The sequence below is a fragment of the Dermacentor silvarum genome, chromosome 9, assembly GCF_013339745.2.
Source record: "Dermacentor silvarum isolate Dsil-2018 chromosome 9, BIME_Dsil_1.4, whole genome shotgun sequence".
Taxonomy (NCBI): domain Eukaryota; kingdom Metazoa; phylum Arthropoda; class Arachnida; order Ixodida; family Ixodidae; genus Dermacentor; species Dermacentor silvarum.
This window is the reverse complement of record NC_051162.1, coordinates 118,662,224-118,670,246: the sequence shown is the minus strand read 5'-3', so window position 1 is coordinate 118,670,246 and position 8,023 is coordinate 118,662,224. Positions and strand designations below refer to the sequence as shown.

Below are 8,023 nucleotides of genomic sequence, written 5' to 3'. Positions count from 1 at the left end.
CCTCCCCGTCCCTACGTGGGAGCGGCCCGCGATCCTCCCCCTATAAAACGGGGGCGGAATCCTTCAGGACCTCAATAAAGTTCTTTATCTATCTATCTATCTATCTATCTATCTATCTATCTATCTATCTATCTATCTATGCAAGAGTCACTCAGTCCTCAATGGACGAAAGCCAAAGGAATAATATACACGGTCAATGCTAAGTGGAATTGGAATAAAAAAGGCACTTGCTGAGGTTTTCACTAGTAAACTGTATTAGTGATGCTGTATTCCAAGATACGACGCTTGCCATCGTCCCACCTAATAAATTCCCATTAGAAATTGTTTTACAGCGAAAGCTGTATATGGATAGGCGAAACGAAAAACCGTTCGTCCCTTTTTTCTCTAAACATCTCCATTGGTTGCGCCGTCGTTACGTCGTTCTCTACGTCGCACCCAAGCGCGCGCGCCATTGGCAGCACATTAGTGACGTCGTTCTCTGCGTCGTACCTGCTCTGCCAGCAACGTCGGCTCCTCAGCTCGCCGTTGTCGCATTCGTTCGATATCTCGAGTTAGCTCGGCGTCGTGGTTAGCAGCATCCGTCCGCCATTGGCGCTTGCGTTCCACTAGAAACACAAACATGTAACCAATAATTGAGAAACGCTTCAATACAGCGTCGGGATTAACCCACTGCTAAACACCGGGGCCGCACGTTTCAGCTTCGCTGGTTAACCATCTGTGCGGAGTGCTTGGGCGGTGGGGTTTTTTTTTTTTTTTTTTTTTTACTTAGCTATGTGCATTCTCATCATAAGTTCTAGCCATGAACAGCCACTTTGCTCTAGTGCGTTCAATATCGCAAGCATGCGCAGTTTCATTTCTCAATTTATATCGTGGCCACGTTGAAATCACGCAACGATGCTTGAACAGTTTTGCGAGTCTGAATAGAAGCAGCGATAAGCATGAAAAACAACATTTTCCGGTGCAGTCACTTTTGTTTTGATCGAGGGGTAGCACGCTGGCTAACGCTTTTATTTTATATGCTTGGATGAACGGCTAGACTGCACAAAACAAACTGTGCGCGCGAGCGGAACTCGAGTAGGCTTCGAGTGCTGCCCGATCGATCCGTGTTCCCGTCATTCACGCCCTGCGTAAGATACTTTCATGCTAGCGAAGCATTAAGCCTGGTACACTTATCACGCTAATCTGAAAAAAAAAACGAATTTCCTGCGCGCTTTGAGTTTTACTCACTCCACTATAACCGAAAATTTATGGGAGGCAGAGGAATACCAAGCCGCCGGCGCCGCTAAGCTGCGGCCGCCGACCGCGGCGCCATCTATCTGCTCGCAGCAGAGCTACTGGGTGCTCCCGCGCGCTGCCGAACATATTCTGGACGCTCGCGCGCGCGCAGTGTCAAGACCTAAATATTCTTACATCATGGACTACGCTAATGAAAGCGTGCGCGTGACGGCGCCCGGGTATTTCTCCGCTCTAGCCGAGATATGGCTCGGCCTAAGCGCACCTTGACGCAGGAAGAAGAGGCTACCCGACGAGAGAAGCGCCTTCAACCCACGCGGGAAATGAATTGCCGTCTTCGTGCTGATCCAAGCTACCTCGTCATACAAAGCCGCCGATATGCGACGTCGCAGAGCCGATCCGGAATACCTTCGTCTTCTTTCTAGGGGTTTTTGCGTTCCAAAACCAGTTCTGATTATGAGGCACGCCGTAGTGGAGGGCTCCGGATTAATTTTGACCACCTGGGATTCTTTAACGTGCACTACAACGCAAGCACACGGGTGTTTTTGCATTTCGCCACCATCTAAATGCGGCCGCAGCGGCCGGGATTCGATCCCGCGACCTCGTGCTTAGCAGCGCAACGCCTTAGCTGAGTGAGCCACCACGGCGGGTGATCCAGAATACCGAGAACGCGAGAATCAAACCAAGCGTCAACCCCGGCCTGCTAGGCTTAGACTGAGCCACCGAAAGGCTTAGACTGAGCTAAGGAAAGTCACCCATTTCCGGCCGCTGTTTCTTCAGACTTGGTACCGCTAGTGTCAAGCTGGCCGCATCACTTTTTTTTAATTTTTACGGTTCCAGTGTAGTTAAAGATAAACTGTCAAATTACCATTCAGATGCAAGTTTAGCACTTCTGCTGGGTGTTGGGTGTTGCAGGCTTTTCCTTTATTTATCTCTCTCTCACAGCTTACTGCACCGTAAACCTAATAATAATTCCTTTTAGCTCACTTTGATGGGCACGCTTGAGTGTAACAGAAAGTGGTTACTGAAGCCGTAATTCGTATTTTTCGTTGAAATTTCGAAATAGAGATCATTAGCGCTTTGTAGAGCTTCGCATGCTCATAGCTGGTTTCTTTTTTCTTTCTTTTTTGGCTTTTACTGCAAAATTCATTCGCTGAAAGATAACTAACAGGAAGTGCCCGAAGCCAGGCTGGTAGAGCGAAGCGTTACTTTCGAAACTTGCCGTCCAGAAAGACAGATTGAATGCGTCGCACAAGTTGAGCTTGACGCCACACGGGGAAGCCTTTCGGTCGGTTGAGGTTTGCTTCAATCTCGCTAATGGGCGGCGTCGCTCCTCAACTGTTGACTTCCCAACCCAAAAAACAAGCTACCAAAAGAAAATCAAAGCAATGTCACTAAGATGCTACACTTCTCTTTCTCGCTTGTATATCCCCTTCTGGCAAATTGCCAAACAGTTGCCTTCTCCAAAGGCATGAAATCGGTACTTCGCAGCATTTGATGCGAGTGCGAAGACCGAGGCAGCTTTGAGCGAAGATTAGGGGAGGCGCAGAAAAATTGTGCGAGATTAGTGCAAGAGTAAGAAGCGAGAGGAGATGTTATCGCAGAAACAAAAAAAGAGTACTACGAGCACTTAGCCTGATTAGGTCTGCAGACATGCTACTACATGAAACTGGAAAACGACTGCAAACAGCAGCGCAATACGCCTCCGGCGCCGTCGAAAGATTGTCTCTAATCCCCGGAGATTACAGGAGGGCAAGTCCGTTGTATACGACCCAGTTTTGTCCTTTAACTGCTTTAGTATCTTGGCCACATACAGCAAACGACGGTAATGTTCCTTCTTTTTTTTTTTTTTTCAAGTTTTTGGTTTGTGTTTTTGTTTATGTTCATCATTCATTGTTTATTCTGACAACGACAATAACAAAAGAATTGTCTGGTCTGAGAGGGTATTAAAGAGATACGAATGCCTGACAATTTATCAGATGCATTTCCCTTGTCAATTCCCGTCACACCTTTGTGGGTGAAGTCAATTTCACCCACATGCAACAAATAGACGGGACTCCCGCCTGCGGCAGAAAGGATGTTCCACATTCGCCACCAAGACCGTTAGTGGTGATGCTGGCTTACACTGCTAGGGTTAGTTCTTGTAGATAAACATATATGCCCCGGAAAGTTGATGGGAAAACGGGACCGCGGTAGCTCAACTGGTATGAGCATCCTACGCGTAATGCGAAGACGTGGGTTCGTGCCCCACCGGCGGTCAGTTCTTTTTACAGCGTAAGCTGTGATGGGCTCATTCCAATATCCGTTTCGGTTGGCGGTGTTGTCCGCCGCCGCCACCGGTGTCCTTCGCAGCTATCGCGAAGCATTAGCTACAATAAAAAATTGCCCCCACCTCCCCGAAGGGAATCGTGAGGAAATGCGAATGCATTTCTTGCGCCGAGAGTACTGGGCGTAGTAATTGTAATGGCGTAAATTAATGACGAGACGAGGATTTGTACCGTAACCATTTATTTACACATTCATGAGCACCTGTTTGTGTTGTCATTGTAGCTGACGGCCATAATCACAGCCTTGTGGTCGCTAAAGTGTACAGTCAAAGGGTCTTTGAGAAGCATGCGCACGTCACAGTTTCGGGTAAAGGCGAGATCAATGCAACTTCCATGAATGGTAGTCGGACACTTGTCGGACTCGGCGGAGGCACACTGCATAGAGCACTTTGTCCGCATGTACTCCATTCGTGAACTTTTCGGGTTCTTTGGAACGAGTTTGGAAGAGGAGGCCCCGACGACGAGCACGGCGACACCATCATCGCCGTCTGTGACGACAACCCTCGTCTGGCGCCGTTCAAGTCGTACCTGGTGTGTGCCTCGTGCCGCGAGTCTCTGGTCAACGGGCGCGTCCCTTCGATGAGCGTGAGTTTCGGCTACGTATATATAAATGGAATGAAGCGCGGGCCTCACTCTCGACCATTCGCTGGCTGGGCGCCTCTCAAGGCGATGGCAGAAGTCGGTGAAGGCGAATGTCTCACGGTTGCCGTCAGACATATATATATATATATATATATATATATATATATATATATATATATATATATATATATATATATATATATATATATATATATCCGTAAAATTGCTTCTGTATGAAAATGATCTTATCCTTCCTTTGTCGGAAAGTGTTTGTTGACCCCCGTACTTCCTCCCCCCCCCCCCCCCCTCCGTGTCGTACCCTGATAAATAAGTCTCCCCCTGCAAAGGCAAAGAATACAAAACAAAACATTTTCATGTACTTTTATTTCGTGGCGCAAAGCAATCACTACTTTCTTATGATATGTCAATGAGATTTACGTCCACTCGTACACTAGGAGCAACAAAACATGTTCGCACGTGTTGTAAATCCTCAGCTTTTCTGAAACTCTTTATCGTCTTATCAGTCGGTCTCATTCTTTTTTAGGTGGCAGAATTCATATCGCTTTTCCTATGAGGGGAACGATACACTTTCTTATCATTAACCACGGTTTGCACAGCTGATAGCAGCAACTGCATTTGGTGGGTAACCATCTGTGACTGCAGGCGGTTGCGCGCTAAACGCAGTTTTACTCCTGGATGAGCAGTTCAATAAAGTGTTTTTTTTTTTTTTTCTTTTGCCGTGGTAGCTGTCAAACAAGTTCAAAGCATCCTCACCCACACCAAACGCCCTTCAGCGTTATTAGCTTGGTCTTTTGAGCGGAACGTTCATCGTCAGCGTAACGCACACCGGAAATGTAGGTGGTAGGTAATCAACAAAGAAGTTGTTGCGGTAACCACAATGATCGAGTCAAAGTCGTACAGGTCGTGCCAGTAGCTTTTGTTCATTAGGTGCAACTAAAATGCGAAGTTCACCTAGTAAACATTCTGATATCCCAAAATAACAGCTAAATTCAAAGCAATGCACAAAGAAATATTGCACATATTATAAATTGCTCTCACGATGCCAGGAACTCAACGCAAAGTTCCAAATTTATATACGCCTTTTGTGGCGTGGAGTGAACACATGTCCCGTAACAAGCATGAGCAGCCTCGAATCATGCTGACGTAGTTGAGCTTACAGCAGATTGTCACTGTCACGAATGAATTATTCTGGTGTAAAAATGGCAAAAGAATTCAATATATATATATATATATATATATATATATATATATATATATGTCACATCAAAGCGCATATAATGTCACTGACGTGAGCAAGTCATGAAGTTATGAAGTTACAGTTGATTGAACCAATTCTATAACACAGATTATACAATACTAGCCGTGTTTACATGAATGCGACAGTAGCGTATAGCATTTCAAAGCGCATTTGGGAAAGGCGATGCGACGCGGTTTACATGTAGCGCATTTACTCTCCCGATAACGTAGCACCACGTGCGTGAGTCGACTCCCGCCCGCAGATCTACCATCGCCTCGCGCATTAATTCGATGCGCATTCCGAGCGCATTATCACTTTTTACATGAATGCGATGCGCTAGAAATGCGATGCGATGATACGCCAATGTCGCATTCATGTAAACGCGGCTACTAACTGCAGGGAACTAACCAGTTCACGCGGGAGTTCAACCAAATCACTGTTCACTAGAAAATTGGACAGTACATTCACAGCTTCTACTTGCATATAGGGACAGATCCAGGGTTCATCCGCTAGCGTCCTGATCACCCGTCACCATGTCAACGATGAGCAATTAATCCCAAAACAAATTACCACGTCTTTCTCGACAAATAAAATCCACGATCTCGCGCCGGGCTTTTACAGTTTCTATTTGTTTAAAAGAAGAAGACCGCGTGGAAACACAATGTGCTGACCACGTCACCAATGTGCCAATCCCGAACAAACATCATATCTCTGTCAACGCAACACAACACAATCCACAACAACCTGGCCGGGAGCTTTCACAACTTCTCGTTGTTTATAAGAATAGGACCCGCCCTGAAACACAACAATGCATTGATCATTCGCCACCACTTCACCGGTATGCAAGTACCGAAATGGATCCCGTGTATTTCTCGACGCAACAAAATCCACAGTTAAACCACGCCGGGTTTTTGCAGCTTCACTCTTTGTTTAAGGGCTGGCTGCTAGACCAGGGGTCAAATACTAGTGTTCTGGCTACTCGCGACTGTGTCACCAAGTCCCGAAAGAAGCACCTGGTCTTTGTCTGTCACATCACAAAAACGGCCGCCGTGCTTCAACAACTGTGGAACTCGCCTGTTTGCATGTGTCCTTCGAGAAGAAAAAGAAAAAGAGTGCTTGTCGCAGAAACAATGGCACTGACATGAAGTTTTCTATGACGGAAAACCCCCTTCTGCGAAGTTAGGAGCGGTCCGTATTTTGGTGAGAAGGTTCGCTCTACCTTGCGCTTTATCTGTTTTTTTTTTTTACTCTACTTCTGTGCAAAGCGCAGTCGGCAAGAAAGCCAGGAGCAAGACAGAAACCAAGAAAAGAAAAAAAACTTAGAACACATACGCGCACTCAGTTCTCTGACTGCACAGCTGCAATTGCGCGGTGGCTGCGTTTGAGGACGAAGACTGAATCTCGTTACAGGTAAGAAACACATGCATAGTATCTATCGCCAACTAGCGCAACGTCTAACATTAGAACCAAACTTGGTCTTCTTTTCGTTCTGCTGACAACAAGATAACTGATAACGATTAGGGTCGCCAGCTGACAACGGCGCGTGCACTGCACGGATATGGCAGCTCCAGTTGCCGATTAAGTAAACACATATTGCGAGAGGACTTCGGCGTCACCGCCTTGCTTCCGTGCAAGGCGGTGACTGGCACTTCATCGCAAACAAATTCAAAGTTCCTGCAAGAAAGGCAGCCTGCTCGAATATGAGGGAATTTTTCATTAGTAGTGTTATCACGGTGTCAAGTTAAATTTTAATTAAATTGTGGTGTTCAACGTTCCGAAGAAACGCACGTGATCTGGGAGGTGGGTTTGAATTGGGTTCGAGATGGGTTCGAATTATTTCTACACGTGGGTTTTCTTTTACGTGCACTCAAAGCATGGTAGACAAGCCTTCAAGCATTCAGTTCCCTTCGAAATACTCGGTAACGATCCAGCGACATTGTACTGTCTGTCTGTCTTCTCCCGTATTCTTTTCACGCACTTGCGCTATTCAGAGCCTTTACTTTGTCAATGATACGTCTGCACGCCCTTGGGAAACCTTTCGATTCAGTTCCTGACCATTGTGCTGAAAAATGATTTGAAAACTGCTTTAATGACTAATTTTCTCAAATAAAAGTGTGAACGGAGATAAAATGTTCTCTTATATGCACAATCTTTTCAATTAGTTTGTTGGTCTTGATGTGCAAAGGTGCACTTCACGCCTTCAAATAATGTCTTGCATCAGTAGTGAAGCTATCAGCGCTAAAATCTCCTCTTACTTTACGGGCGAGAAAGCTTCTGCATAATGGGCTGTGCTCAATCGGTATTTTATAACTTGTAGATACCGTTGTGTGTCATTTGATGTGCCCGCAACCAGGCCTAAAAAATATGGCAGGCAATAAATTTTGGTGATGCCCTTAGCATAAGGTCAGGTGCGTTGGCGAGCACTGGCTGTCAACTTGTCTAACAGAGAGAGCCCTGTAGCTCAATAATGGAAGACCGTCTTTCTCTGTGTTTTTCCTGTCCTGGCGCTGTTTGGGGAGCTGATAAACAACATTTCTTGCTGTAGTCAGGTTGTTCAATCCAGCGTTTGTTCACAACCCTAGCAAACAAATTGTCAGCCGAATTGTTCTTTCTGAACCCATGA

The 8,023-nt window shown here is 46.1% G+C and overlaps 1 protein-coding gene across 1 annotated transcript in view; it reads left to right on the top strand.

Annotated features, from left to right (window-relative positions):
- The first annotated feature begins 6,704 nt into the window (after positions 1–6,704).
- Positions 6,705–8,023, top strand: part of LOC119463851 (uncharacterized) — a 37,442-nt gene continuing 36,123 nt past the window's right edge. Inside the window, exon 1 of the mRNA XM_049655409.1 lies at positions 6,705–6,810. The gene's annotated coding sequence lies outside the window, so the exon portion shown is untranslated. The remainder of the gene's footprint in view (positions 6,811–8,023) is intronic.